The sequence below is a fragment of the Peromyscus maniculatus genome, chromosome 5, assembly GCF_049852395.1.
Source record: "Peromyscus maniculatus bairdii isolate BWxNUB_F1_BW_parent chromosome 5, HU_Pman_BW_mat_3.1, whole genome shotgun sequence".
Taxonomy (NCBI): Eukaryota; Metazoa; Chordata; class Mammalia; order Rodentia; family Cricetidae; genus Peromyscus; species Peromyscus maniculatus.
Window position 1 is genome coordinate 9593422 of NC_134856.1, and position 15024 is coordinate 9608445.

Genomic DNA, 15024 nt, shown 5'->3' on the forward strand with positions numbered 1-15024 from the left:
TATTTTGGCTTACAGTTCAGAGATTTCAGTCCACAGCAAGTTGGCCTTGTTCCTTTGAGCAGTGGTGGCAGTACATCATGACAGCAATCCATAGTGAGACAAGCTGCTGTCTTCATGGTCAAGACATGGGCAAGAGGGAGAAGAGGGGCTGGGCTCTCACTATCTCCTTCAGACATCATTAAGAAATTCATCCTAAATTGTAATTTGTGGTGGATATACCCCACTAGTCTAAGATGCCTCGGCAGATCCTACCTCTTACAGGCTGCAGCACCTTTCACTAGTACCACAGGCAGGGACCAAACATTCAACACCTGGGCCTTTGCAGGTCACTTATCATCATGAAAGAAGCTGTGGATTTTTAAAGATTCATATTTATATTTTGTGTGTATGAAAGTTTTGCCTGAATGTTTTGTACATGTGCCGCACGCATGCCTGGTCCCTGAGGTCAGAAGAAGGTGTCAGATTCCCTGGAACCAGAGCCACCGTATGGGTACTGGATACAAAACCTGGGTCCTCTATAAGGGTAGCAAATGCTCCTAACTGCTAAGCCATCTCTCCAGTCAAGAGGATGTGAATTTTGCATCTGAGTGAAAGACAAATCATTTATTGTCACATGGAAGTTTAACAAAGCTGTCAGTCATTTGCATTAGGGCGGGCTTTGTGCCACCTTTGAACATGGTGAGTGATGGGGGTGACGTGGCTTCTAAGGTGAAGTAAATATAAGACGTAATGCATCTTCTGTCAAGTCCCAGACAGGCTCTTCCCCGAAGTTGTGAGTTGTTATGTAGGATGCCACATGCTAGAGAGGCCACAGAGACGTATTCCACTGAGCAGATTCAGCTGATTCCATGCTTCCTGCCCTCACAACTTAGGTGCCAGACATGAAGGGAGCTGTTTTACACCTCCATACCCAACTGTCTGACAACTAATCCCCATGATGTCTTGGAAAAAGAAGAATGGCTTGCCTGAACCCTGCCAGAATTTTTGATCCACAAAGTATGAAATAAAATATCACTATTTTAAGCCACCAAAGTTCTAGAACATATATGTTTTAAAATTCCTAAACCAGTCTTAGTGATAGAGCACTTGGGACTTTAAGGCAGGTGGATTGCAAGTTTCAGTTTGAGGATAATCTGAATATAGCATAAGACATTGTCTCAAAATAAAAATCTGTTTATAGACAACTGGGGTAGAGTTTGGCCCTTGAGAAAGTCAACGTTATGGGGTGGTGTTGGTGGTGTCTGTTTAAAGATATATGTGTGGGTGTGTGTGTAACAAATACAATGAACCAACCCTCTTTGCTTCAAGAAAAAAAAAGATTATCAATAGTTTTCATACTTTGAGAGATTTGAACATGGACTAGCAAATGACATTTTAAGGAATTTATTGTTAATTGTGTTCAATGCACTCATGATTTTGTAGTTATGGAGAACAGGGCCCCTTTCTAGGAGAACTTCCCAGGACAATGATGAATCAAGAGTCATCATGATTGAAACTCACTTAACAGTGGTCAACAGAATGATCAAGATTGAGGGAGAGGGAAGAGGGGAGAGCATATTGCAAAAGGTTATCAACTATTAGGATCTAGGCAGATGGAGGCTCACTATATAATCCTTTCAACATTTGGTATGTGAAATTGTTCACAGTAAAGAGTGTAGAATAAAGTCAGGGAAAACAGACCTATAAAAACATCCTCAGCATCATTAGTCACCAAGGAAATGCAAGTGAAGTCAAAATCCTAGGCTGGGGACGTAGTCAGGGATATGGCACTTGCCTTGTCTGTGTGGGGACTGGGTTTGAGACCACGCACTGAAAAACAGGGAAGGGGAGGCAGCTCCACCCACAGGATAATTAAAGGATTAAGGGGAGGAGGCCAGCAAAGCTGGCACAGCTGGGAGGCAAGCGGAACTCCTCCACAGCACCCATGGGAGCAGAGGGTGGCCAGCCACTGTGGAAAACTGTCAGCAGTATCTCCCAAAGCCACCACCCAGCCTAGGACTCAGCAGTTCGCCTTCCAAAGTGGTCCATCTATGTCCTCATCCAAAGGCATTCATAAGCACTATAGAAAATAGCTTCTAATAGACAATTACCCAAGCATCCGTGAATAGGACAATGTTTCTTGTGAATGTTTCTCACAAGATGGGTGAATTGTATCAGTGTTAACATCTTGCTTATGATGTATGAAACTCTGTAAGCTGTTATAATTTGCCTGGTGATGCAGGCCTGTAATCCTAACTACTCAGGAGGCTGAGGCAGGAGGATTTCAAGTTTAAGGTCTATCTGGGTAACTTAGTGAGACCTATCTCAAAATAAAGTTGAAAGGGGATATGTTTCAGAAGTAGAATAAAATCTGTGCTATTTCTTGTATGTAAACAAAAAATGTTTTTTTAAAATATTAATTAAAAAGTAAAGGTACAAAACAATGAAAATGGCCGTTGTATATATAAATATGCCTGTATTTGCACGTTATACTTCTGGAAAGATATTAGCAAAAAATGGAAGCCATGGTTTGCTCTAGAGAGGGTGGGCAAAGGGGAAGAGGACTCCATGTTAACCACATATATTTTTGCAAGATTTGAATTTTTAATTTGTGCCTCCACTTTTTTTTTTATACTTTTAAAATCCTACGAAATTTAAAAATAAAGCAAATGTGAAATTTGAAGGGTTTTGGGGGGGCGGAGTTGTATCAGCTAAAAGGGGAACATATAAACCACCAGCCTATTCATGTACCAGAAAGAGCATGCTCTTCCCATTCAGGAAAATCGGGCCTTTGACTCTGAGGAAGGAAAGCATCCTGGGCAGGTGCCAGTCTTGTGCATGACCCTCAACAGGCCACCTGAGTAATGGGCATGGTGGTGTGCTTCTGTAACCCTAGACTGAGGCAGGAGGATCATGAATTAGAGACTGAGGTACATAGCAAGATCCCTCAAAAGAAGAAAAAGGGGGCTGCCTGAGTCTCTTAGTTTATAACTTCCCTGTGTATTTTGGCCTCACCAGACCCCATGAACTGGTGAGGTGCATTTGCCCACCTTCTGATGCTGATAAATAGCCCCATGAGTCCACTTCAAGCTACCAGGTGCTGCAGCCCCAGGGAGCCTTGATCTTCTAAAATAGAACTTGTCCATGTAAATCAGCCTCAGCCTCAGCCATGCCGGTGTTCTTGTGGATTAACACACTGAGCTGAAGGGAAGGCCAATCCTTGCTTCCAGAAGGGACCCAGGAACACCTGTTTGACTAACCCAAGCCTCGAAGCAAAGCTACCGAGAGCTGCTGCATCTTTGGAAATGTGGACTGCGGTGGTATTGTGTTCCCCAAAATATTGGGCACCCTAATAAACTTATCTGGGGTCAGAGACAGAACAGCCACTAGATACAGAGGCTAGACAATGGTGGCACTCACACCTTTAATCCTAGCATTCCAGAGGCAGAAATCCATGTGTTCAAGGATACAGCCAAGCATAGTGACTCACGCCTTTAATCCCAGAAAGTGAGCCTCTAATCCCAGGCAGTGAGGCAGAAAGCAGAAAGATATATAAGGCGTGAAGACCAGAAACTACAAGCATTTGGCTGGTTAAGCATTTGGCTGGTTAAGCTTTTAGGCTTCTAGCAGCACAGTTCAGCTGAGAGCCATTCGGATATGAGGACACAGAGGCTTCCAGTCTGAGGAAACAAGATCAGCTGAGAAGTTGGCCAGGTGAGGTTAGCTGTGGCTTGTTCTGTCTCTCTGATCTTCCAGTGTTCACCCCAATACTTTGCTCCAGGTTTGATTTTATTAATAAGACCATCTAAGATTCTGCTACAGTGGACCTCTCTGGTGTTTACGGCAGTCAGACTGAGTCATCCTCACCATGTTCTGGTTTTTACGCCTCCCCTGCTCACCTGATAGTTCTTGGTGAGACCTCTGTAGAAGATAAAGGGTTTTTTTTTTTTTTATTTAATCTAATGGAAACAAACGAAAAAAAATTAACTGAAAAGTCTATTTTAAAAAATAATACTTAAAACCGATGCTGCCAGCAAACCAAAGACAGTATGTCAAAGTTGATATTTAAAACTTGGGACTGGAGGCATGGCTCAGTGGTTAAGGGCACTTGTTTATTCAGAGGACCCAGGTTTGATTCTCAGCACCCACATGGTGGGTCACAACTATCTGTAACTCCAGGGTGGGATCGGACACCCTCTTCTGACCTCTGTGGGCACCAAGCATGCACGTGGCGCACATACACACATGCAGGCAAAACACCCACACATAAAATAACACAAATAAATCTAATGACAAAATTTTAAAAGAATTTTCAACTCCAAGGTTAAAAAGGTGGTATAATTCCGTAATAAACAGATCAAATGCCTTAAAAATACTCCTTTTCCCTCCACCCATTCTTGGTACCACCAATGATCTGAAAAGTGTCCAAATCTGCCAGCACTGGCAGTTAGGAAACCAAGGCAAATAGAACATCACACCTCCCCAAAACCTACCGGCCCCGATCTGCCGCACAACCACAAATTGGAAAACAAGCCCAGCCTGGCAGGCTCCGGTGAAACCAAAATCCCTACACTGAAGGCCAGAATCTGAACGTTCTGTTTGCTTCCAAATGATCCAGTGTAAACAAACAAAAACAAAACTATGTTAAAAATGTAGAACCTTTAGCAGCAAGTGTGTTTAAGAAATAATGCACAAGAACATGGGGGAAGAAACAGGTCCCCTATTTCCTGAATATTCAGGACTTTTTAATAAGGTTGCCTGTACCGGCAAACCCTTCTGTTTCATAGGGCTTTGATCTCTGACATACCTTGGTATTTATGAGTAAGGCTAGGTTTGAGCAAGATGAATGCTTTGGGGGAGTCTCCCGCCCCCGCCCCCGTGTGTGTGTGTGTGTGTGTGTGTGTGTGTGTGTGTGTGTGTGTGTGTGTGTGTGTATAGATCCTATCATTCTGTCACTGAGAGTTGGATGGTCCCTTGGAGACCTCTGACAGCCGCCTCTCTCCAACCTGCTCTGTCCTCACGGGTTCTACAGAAAGAGCCGCCTTTCCCGGGACAGCACAATCATGTTCTGTGCAGGTGGGCTGGCCTGCTGGACATCTTTGCCCTCTTGCACTGATTTCTAGCTTTCTTCAGGTTTGATAGCTGGACCCATGTCTAGGGTGGCCAACTGTCCCAGTCTGCCCAGGACTTAGGAGTTCCTTAAGGCACAGAATTTTAGTGTTAAAAAAATGACCCAGTTCAATTCTTAATGGCCAAAATGTAGAAATCACTCAAGTTTTCATAGACATATGAAATGGATAAACAAAATATGTAATGTTACTGCATTTTCCAGAAGAATATTCTGGCACATGCTACATGACTGACTTTGAGGGCCCTGCATTGGGTGAAATATGCAGTTGAAAGGAATAAATACCTCTAGTGAGCACTTGGGAGGTTGAGGCAGGAGCATCTGCTCACGTTTGAGGCCAACCTGGGCTACCTGGTGAGCTCAAGGGCAGAATGAGACCACAGATTTAAACAAACAAGTCAAATAGCTTAAGGTCCCCTTTATATGAGGTATTCGGAGCAGTGGGGTTCATGGAGACAGGAAAAAAATAGTGGTTTCAGGCCTGAGGCAGGGAGGGAGGGCAGGCTGCTGTTCGGTGGGTGGCACCCTTCCGTGTGGAAAGAGAAAACAGTACTGGAGGTGGAGGGTGGCGAAGGTTATACAACCAGTCACGGAGCTGTCTGCATGAAAATGTCAGGAATGGTGAATTTTACCTGTGTAAGGATTTAAAAATCCTAGGACTGGTGTTTAGGCCAGTGGTAGGGGCCTGCAATGCACACACAGTAGAAAGTTTGGGTTCAAACTTCAGCACCCTAAAAATCAACATAAAAAACTTAAAATCTAAAACTAATCAAAGACCTTAATAATAACAAACCCGGTGGAGCCTAATGGGACAACTGTCACTCATGCCTCATGCCTGTGTGCCTTTTTCTGTCCGCTGCTCATCACACAGGTGTGCTTGGAGATGGTTCAGACCACGCCTCTCAGAGTGGGGTCCCATGCATTTGAGTGCCCGTTCGCTTCTCCTGTTTTTCTGTTATCCGTTAGCCCTGGATACCGCTGATTGGATGGTCCATCCTTTCTCCAAGGGAAAACATGATTCGTGAGAGTGGTTGGGGACCGTGAGCTGGACCCATCAGGTTCCTCTCTTGAATATTTGCCATAATTGATACCAAGCACAGTTGCAGCTGGCCCTGGACACAGGCATGGAGAAATAGAAACAGATTGGGTTGAGGCCGGCTGAGGGGCAGGCACCCTGTCTCAGGCCTTGCCAATTCAAAAATGTCTGGACTGGGAGAGATTGTGTTTTGGGAACATTCTCCTTTGACTAGAGCTGCTTTGCAGATATTCCCCTGCCTCGACTTCCCAAAGCCACTTAGACGTTTGAAAAACCTTCTGTAGCCAGAATTGCTTGGTAAAACTGGATTCTATGTGTAGTATAAAAAGCAGACCTAGAACTAGGTGTGGACATGCACGCTGGTAACCCTAGCACTTGGAAGGCTGGGGCAGGAGAATGAAGAGTTTTAAGACCAGGGTTGGTTGGCTATATTGTGAGTTCAAGGCCAGCCTGGGCTAGCAGAGACCTTGTCTCAAAAACAAAGCAAAATCAAAAAGAAAAAAAAAAGAAAGAAAGAAAGAAAGAAACTGAGACTTGCCAACTAACCAAACAAAACCTGGAAAATCACCCACCCTAGCAAGTGGTTCTCAACAGGGGGCGACCTTGTTCCCGGGGAGGGGCTTGCTGAAATTTGGTTATCAAACAGGAGGCAGGGGATCGCAGGCCGGCTCTTGTGGGCTGAGGTGAAGGATGATGCTGAAGATGGCGTGAGCCATAAGCAGGAATCCCATCTCAGAACGTCAGTCGGAAACCCTGCTGTGAGGAATCAAAGCTTTAAAAACTATGCAAAAGACTTCAGCCAAGCACTTGATTTCCTAAGTCCAAAACATTGAAAAGTATTTCCAACTTCTGGTGTAGGGGATGGAGGATGTGTACAGATTCGCTTCCTTGGCGTCTGTTAACAGTTGGATTTTAGCTTAGGACAGTCACGTCCCCATTCTTTCTATGTTTGTTCTGCTTTGGTTTGTAAGACAGTCTTGCTGTGTAGCCCTTGCCTCCACGCTCTGAGCCAAGCACCACGTATTCGTGAACTGACTGTATCTGCGTTAGTATCCACTGTGCTCGGTGCTGTTTATGATAAAGTGACCCACCCTAGATTCCCCAGCTCCTAAGAGGTCGGCAGAGGATCTAAAATTCAAGCAGGTTCTGTTTCAGTGTCTCTGCCCCCCACCCCGCTTTGGGAATCAAACCAGGGACTTATGCACACTGGGGCAAATGCTCCACCACCAAGGTACACCCCCATTGGCTCACTCTTTTTAAAAACAGCATTATTGCCGGGCGGTGGTGGTGCATGCCTTTAATCCCAGCACTCGGGAGGCAGAGCCAGGCGGATCTCTGTGAGTTCGAGGCCAACCTGGGCTACCAAGTGAGCTCCGGGAAAGGCGCAAAGCTACACAGAAAAACCCTGTCTCGAAAAACCAAAAAAAAAAAAAAAAAAAAAAAAGCATCATTATTATTATTATTATTAGTGTGTGTGAAAGAGAGAGATGAGATAGAGATAGATAGATAGATAGATAGATAGATAGATAGATAGATAGATAGATAGATAGATAGATAGATAGATAGATAGAACATGCCATTGCGCATGTGTAGCGGTCAGAAGACAACCTTGGAGATTCTGTTGTCTTTCCACCTTGCAGATGCTGGGACTGGAGCTTGGGTCATCAAGCTTGCGTGGAAGTGCTTTCGCCCACAGAGCCATCTTGATGGTCCCATTTTCTCTACTCTGGCCACTATGCATAATGCCAATCTTTAAAATCAATTTCATGAGCTAAAGAAGTTGTGTAATTGAACCAATACTGTCCCTCTCCCCGCGGGCGCCCCCCCCCCCCCCGTTTCAATACAAAGGAAGGAATGTATAAATCTGCTAGTTCACATTCACAATCTCAATGCATTTTAAGATGCAGGTTTGCAAAGCTCCACGAAGGGAAACGTTGCTTCCATAATTCCGGCTGTTCTGCCAGCTGTGCACCCCCAAGTAATCTCTTAGTCACTGTTTGACAATGCATAGGTGCCGCTTAGTAATAATACACGGCTCCTCGTGACTCTTTGTCAGTATTTCTGAGTCATGGCCCAGTACCTAAGAGCCAAATAACGTATGCTCTGAAGAGGTCTGACTCATTTGTGGAAGCTCCATTAACTTGACAGGTTTCATGTTATAAAATTGAAGAGGATGCTCTGAACTTTGATTTTTTCCCCCCCATCTCTCTGTTTAGCAGCAGGTTCAGAATTATTCCTGTGACCCCATATGGCCTTAACCATTGCTTTCCCTCGCCTTTCACCGTGAGTGAAGTACTCAGATGTGGAGCCTTCCCCGGCCAGGCCCACCTCCTGCTTCCCGCTGACATGTCTGCATGCTGCAGTGTGCTCTCTGGCCTCCATGCCCCCATGTCACTATGTCACCTAGGATCTCACCAGCCTTTACAGATACAGCCAGGCCTGGCTTCTCTGTAGCCTTTGATGCTGCTTGTCGGCCCATTCTTCTTGGTAGTTCCCCTTTCTGAGTTAGGGGAGAGCATGCTCCCTGCGTCCCTCCTCACCTTTTCCACCGCCTTCCACTCTTGTTGAGCCGGGTTTTGTTCCTTCTTTTTCTGGGGAGGTAAAGGTTGCCCTAGCCGCCCCCCTTTCTAGTTCATGCATCATCTCTGGTGGCCCTGCCTACCACCAGGCTCTCCACCAGGGTCTCCGCCAGGGTCTCTGCCAGAGTCTCTACCAGGGTCTCACCAGGGTCTCCGCCAGGGTCTCTGCCAGAGTCTCTACCAGGGTCTCACCAGAGTCTCCACCAGGGTCTCACCAGGGTCTCTGCCAGAGTCTCCACCAGGGTCTCACCAGGGTCTCCACCAGGTTCTCACCAGGGTCTCCACCAGGGTCTCCACCAGGGTCACCACCAGGGTCTCTACCAGGTTCTATGTGCTGTGACACCCCCACCCCCAGCTTAATTCCTGTTGCATTTATACTCAAATTCCAATAATGCAGGAGACTGTAGTTATGGTTTATGCTCTGAAGAGATAACTATGGAATCATGAGGAGACACAACAGAGCCTTAAACACATATAACCAAGTTAAAATAGCCAACCCAGGGTGAAATCACCAGAGTTTGCGGTTGCAGTTGATATTTGGGGTAGGAGAGGCAGAACCGTGAAAACAGGACCCAAATCAGTAGTGTTTCCATGGGTTGGAGGAGTCTGAGACTGAGCACAGCGGAGTTCAGGGCAGTGAAACCACTTGGGATGGTGCTATCAAAAGCCACAGATGGTACGGAAGCCAAGTTGATCCTGTTGGCAACAATGGGCTGTAGGCAACAGAGACGTGTTACTGGAGGATCATCTCCTGGAAGAAACAGGCACTCTATTGTGAGATTTCAATAATCGCTGTTTGCATGTGAGGGTGGAAGTTTATGGGAAAGAGTTGCACTTGCCATTCAGCTTTGCCATGAAACAAAAACTGTTCTAATGAGATAAAAATCTGTTTTTTATTAGAGCAACTCGGCAAAATAAAACTATGGTTTATTGTTGGACATTGCTTCATGCATACATCAAGCAGGCCAAAAAGTAAATAGGTAAAGAGCAACTTCATAGATGAAGAAAACAGGGGAAGAAAGAGATCTTTCATCTCATACAAACTAACTACTTTTGATAAAGATAAGTAAACACACACACACACACACACACACACACACACACACACACACACACACACCCCTACGGCCTTACCACCCTGAACATGCCTGATCTCATCTGATCTTGGAAGTTAAGCAGGGTCGGGCCTGGTTAGTACTTGGAGGGAGACCTCCTGGGAATACCGGGTGCTGTGGGCTTTAAAAAAATTAAAACACACACACACACACACACACACACACACACACACACACACACACGGAGCTGGAGAGATGGCTCAGTGGTTAAGAGCATGTTGCTCCTGCAGAGGACCTGAGTTCAGTTCCTGGCACCCACATCAGGAGGCTCACAACCTCTAACTCCAGTTCCAGGGACTCTAACACCTTCGGCCTCAGCAGACACCTCCACTCATGTGTACACACCTACATGCATGTGCATACACACACAGTTTTTAAAAATCTTTTATTAAAAAGTTATTAGAATGTTTACCATAAGACTGGTTTGTTGTTGATTTTCCTTTAAAAAAAAACAAGACTTTTTTTGTCCTTTGAAATTATAATGAATATGGTCACATGACAAGTAAAGTCAGAATTAGGACAGAGAGTGCTCTGAAGGCTAGCTTGGTCGCTGTTACCATAAATAATAGCCACATTCTAACAATATTATAAAAACATAAAATGTAAATAAAAATACAGTTTCCCCTTTAAGGTGCTTGAGAGGAGAGGTTTGGGACCTTTGAGGTTTGGGATCTTCTCCCCTCCCTGTGCGTTGTGGTTTTGGTGCTGTGGTGGATCGGTGTGTTATCTCCTGGTGGGACTGCCCACTGTAGGCAGCGTCTCCACCCACAGGCAAACGCGTTTGGATGCTGGACCGGAGAGTGGAGGGTGAGGAAGCCATGGCAGCCTTTTAAGTTTAACCTTTCCTTCTTCACTGTCCGACCATCCTCCTCCTCCTCTTCAGCCGCCTGCTGGCCTGTGGCTGCCTCAGCCTCATCGTCCTCTCCAGCCCCCCAATCACCTCTCTCACCTCAGCCTCCTGCTCCCCACTTTCCTCATTAGCATCCCCATCGGCAGGGGCGTCCCTTCCACTCTCTGCCTCCTCCACGACGTTTTCTCCTTCAAGTCCTTGGTGGTGATCTTGAAGCTGGTGTCCACGCCTTCAACTGACCCGGCAATGGCTGAACCGGAGTTCAGGGCTCTGGAGAGAAAGCCGCCAGAGTTGGGGGCAGGGCGGGGAAGACCGCTAGAGTTAATGGGAAGCCGGACCCAGGAACAACGCAAAGATGGCTTTGGGGAACAGCCGTGGTGGGAGGGTCTTAAACCTATAAAATGTCTTCATACCTTCCTGGTCATTGTCCACTAACCCCTACCCACTCCAGGGCTTCTCCTCCAGGTCTGCGTTCTCTGTCGTGATTCTTTAGATCTTTACCAGTAAGCTGCACGCCTGCAAAGCCCACCACCACGGTTGCTGGGATCTGGCTCCACATGGTCCCGGTTACACTAGCATGGCACTCCTTTAAAACCCTCTGGTGTCCATGAGGAGACACTTTCAAGGTCGTCTGTAACCTTGCTCTGCCCCATCTACTACTTTAAGCAAAAGATTTATTTTTATGTGGATACATAAGGCTGTGCACCACAGGCAAGCCATCTCATGCTTTCTTTAGTCTGTGGCCCATCCTGCCAGCCCCTCAGATCATCTCTTTCCACCCCCGCTTTCATTGTGTAGAATGTGTTTCCCTAGTGCACAGTGTGCTCAGGGAGGCAGGGACTTACTCTTTCCCATCTGGGTCCCTGAAGTGCCCAGCACAGTGGCCACAACACAGCACAGGGAAGTTTTCGCCCTAAGAACCTTTTCACGGGTTCCAGCAACCTTCCCACCTCCACATCTGCTGATCCTTCCAGAGAGCAGCTCTGTCCTACTCAGGCAGCGGCAGCAGCCATGGGTGGCCCCTTTCTGCACCCTGAGATCCCGCCCCCTGGACTGCGGGTGCCTAAATTCTGAGGAGGAGCTGACTGGAGATCAGCCCACCCACAGAGCATCAGAAGCCTGAGGGGAACCCACAGAAATGCACCTTTTAGTGGGGTCGATTAGCAGGCCCCATCAGATTCGCTTCTGGGAACGTAGCAGGAAAGTTCAAGGGCAGCTCACTAGCAAAAGTGGAAGCTGGAAGATATATGGCAAGAAGCTATCAGGCACTGACGGCTGCAAGGGCTGTAGAGAGAGGTAGAAAAGAGACACATGACGGAAAACAGGCCAGTGAGGGAGATGGGGTGGAAGGTGACCCCAGAAAGACAGAGACAGAGAGGAGCCAGTAATGCTGAGGAAGAAGGAACATCCACCACAGAGGATCTCATTGCAGAGACCAGTTGAGTTCTTTCTTCATCGTGCTCAGCTGTGGCTGTTTCTGTGACATCTGGCAGATGGGGCTGCTTGGCTGAGTCTCATTGCCCTGCTGGAGATGCCTTCATGAAGAGGAGGAGGAGAAAAAGGAGAAGGAGGAGAAAAAAGAGGAGGAGGAAGAGGAGGAGGAGGAGAAGAAAGAGGAGGAGGAAGAGGAGGAGGAGGAGGAGAAGAAAGAGGAGGAGGAAGAAGTGGAGGAGGAGAAGAAAGAAGAACAAGAAGATGATTATGATGAAGATGATTATGATGATGGCAGGGTGTGGGTGGTAGTCAGTCAGGACAGGGAGGTAGCTCGGTCAGTAGAGTACTTGCCTTGTAAGAGTGAGGACCTGAGTTCAATCCCCAGAGCTCATGTAAAAAGCCAAGTGCAGTGACCTGTGCTTGTAATCCCGGTACCAAGAGGTAGAGACACATGGCTCCCTCCCCGGCTAGTCAGCCTAGCCACATTGGCAAGCTCCAGACCAAGTGAGACCCAGTGTTAAAAAAATCAAGGTGGATGGCTCTGGAAGAATGATACTTAGGGGTGACCTGTGGCTCCATATGAGTACACACACACACACACACACACACACACACACACACATAAACACACGTGTGCACACACTCTCAGAAGGCCATTGTTTCTTTGGTACACTCCTACAAACCCAGTATTCAGGAGGCTGAGGCAGGAGAATCATGAGTTTGAGGCCAGCCTAGACTACATAGTGAGACTCTGTCTCCAAAGTGAGAGAAGGAGAGAAGAAGAGAGGGATGGAGGGGAGAGAGAGGTCAGTCACCTGTGTCTGCTCCTCCACCAGACACAGATTCTGAACTTGGCATCTGCATTCATTTTCCGCAAGGCATTGGAGACACCCAGAGGTGGGATGACCCCGCAAAATGGAGCTGTGTTGGTTGTGAACTCAGTCTCGCTCATCAGTTGCAAAGACCATGGGGGTGTGATTCTGCCTGTGGTGTCCTAATGTCTAATGCCATTATTAACGGGGTGATGAACAAAGCCAACTGCGTCAGCCCCAGTCCTTCCCCCACTCATGAAGTGCAGGCTTACCTAGAGTACATTTTGCTCCTCTAAATCACAGACTTGCCTTTGCAGAAGCCCGAGCCAGTCAGCAAACTTCACAATGACTGTGCATATGCCTTGCTCAGCCCTGGGTGGACGTAGCCAATTCCATTCCAGTTTGGTGACGGTGACAACAGGGGACAATGAAGACAAAGTGTTGCGTCATATTGACGGTGATGGGTTATTGGGCCACCACCACTGTTCTGTCTGCCTGACCCTCGTGTCTGTCCCTTTCCTCCATTTTTCTGGATTATGCTTCTCTGCCCACACCTGCCATGTGATTTACATGAGAGCTGGCATCACAGGCTCCATACTCCTGCCTAGAGTAATAGAGTCAGATGTGTGAATCTGCCCTTTCCTGCTCTCCTACAGCCTCTGAAAATCATGGCCCCTCCATCCTGTTCACCGCTGACTACTCCAGGTGGAGATGGATCTAAAGCCAGGCCAATCAGAGCCCTTCTCTGGGGTTAAATGTCTGGAGACTGTGCGCTCCTCCCACGACCAACGGGGTGACCTCAATATGCTGTTTTTAGAAAGTACATGGACCATGAAACTCAGCATCTTAGGCATTGTAACTGTACAGTTCAGGAGTGTTCAGCACATTCTAGTGTTAGGTGAACAACCCGCCACACCCTTCCCATATCGCAAAACAGAAACCCTCCTCACTAAATCACTGCTGCATTTTCTGTCTTTGGCTGCTGGCGCCACCATCCCACTTTCCGTCATCTGCAGCAATTTGACTTTTTACGTGGAGTCCTGTAAGATGTTTCGTGACAGCTGCCGTCTATACTGCTGTATGGTTTAAAGAAAGCCTTGCTCGGCTGGCATTGCTTACAAAGCTCTGCATCGGTTGCCGTTGCGTTCTTTAGGCCACTGAAGAAGGGTTAGCTCCCAGATCACTTTTTGGAGTTCCCCCAGTGAGCCACGGTAGATGCGTATTCACCGATCTCGGTAGCATCCTGTTTCGGATGCTGCCCCAGATTCTGCTTCATGTAACCAGCTGTTTGGAATGGTGCCTGCTTCCGTGGCTGAACACGCACACCGCTGTTTCTCCATCAGGTGAAGTGGCCCTAACAGGAGCCATGTGCAAATATGTGGAGACATTTCTGGCTGTCACAGCGAGGAAGCTGGTGCCCCTGCCACCTAGGGGTCAGAGGGTAGGGGTCAGGAGGCAGGGGCAGGGGGCAGGGGTGCTGGGAAACTTTCCACTACAAAGAACACAACACAGAATCACTTGGACCCAAGTGTCCCCAGCGTCAGAGTTGAAAAGTTCTCATTTGCACACGTTTAACCTTTCTTTCCCTGGTCTTCACTAACCACAGTTTTCTAATCAAGAAATGAACCTTTCGTAACACATTGGATTTGACAAGTGTTTTGTCCCCTGAAGAGAGACTGAGTGTTCTAACTGCTTTCATTCACCACCACCAAACCATTTCTGAACCATCCCTTCCTGTTTGGTGATTCTCAAACCTGCCCTTCTGTGATGCTTCTAGAACCTTCTCCCTCTTATCATTTGACAGCCCCAAGCACAGATCACAGTCATCTTCTGCTTCCTGTCATGACTCCTTTCAGTTAGGAAAGAACACCTTCAGCTTCCTGGTTCCTGGGTGGTCTATAAGTGGATGAAATCCACGGATTTATCTATTTTTCTTGCACCAACTAGCTCTATATTAAGGCTACCATGTAGCAGTTAGTGAGAACTCCGTAGTGCCAGGATAATTCTGTCCACTTGAAAGCCAATATTCTACAAACATTCAAAATTCCTGGTTCCTGACTACTGATTTTGGGTGGTTGGGGGATTCCTGAG

The 15024-nt window shown here is 47.0% G+C and overlaps 1 non-coding gene across 1 annotated transcript; it reads left to right on the forward strand.

Moving 5' to 3' along the window:
- The first annotated feature begins 9842 nt into the window (after positions 1-9842).
- LOC143273640 (5S ribosomal RNA) lies at positions 9843-9960 on the forward strand. Its single transcript, XR_013051823.1, has one exon. It is a non-coding gene; the product is annotated as a 5S ribosomal RNA (ribosomal RNA).
- The last annotated feature ends 5064 nt before the right edge of the window (positions 9961-15024 follow it).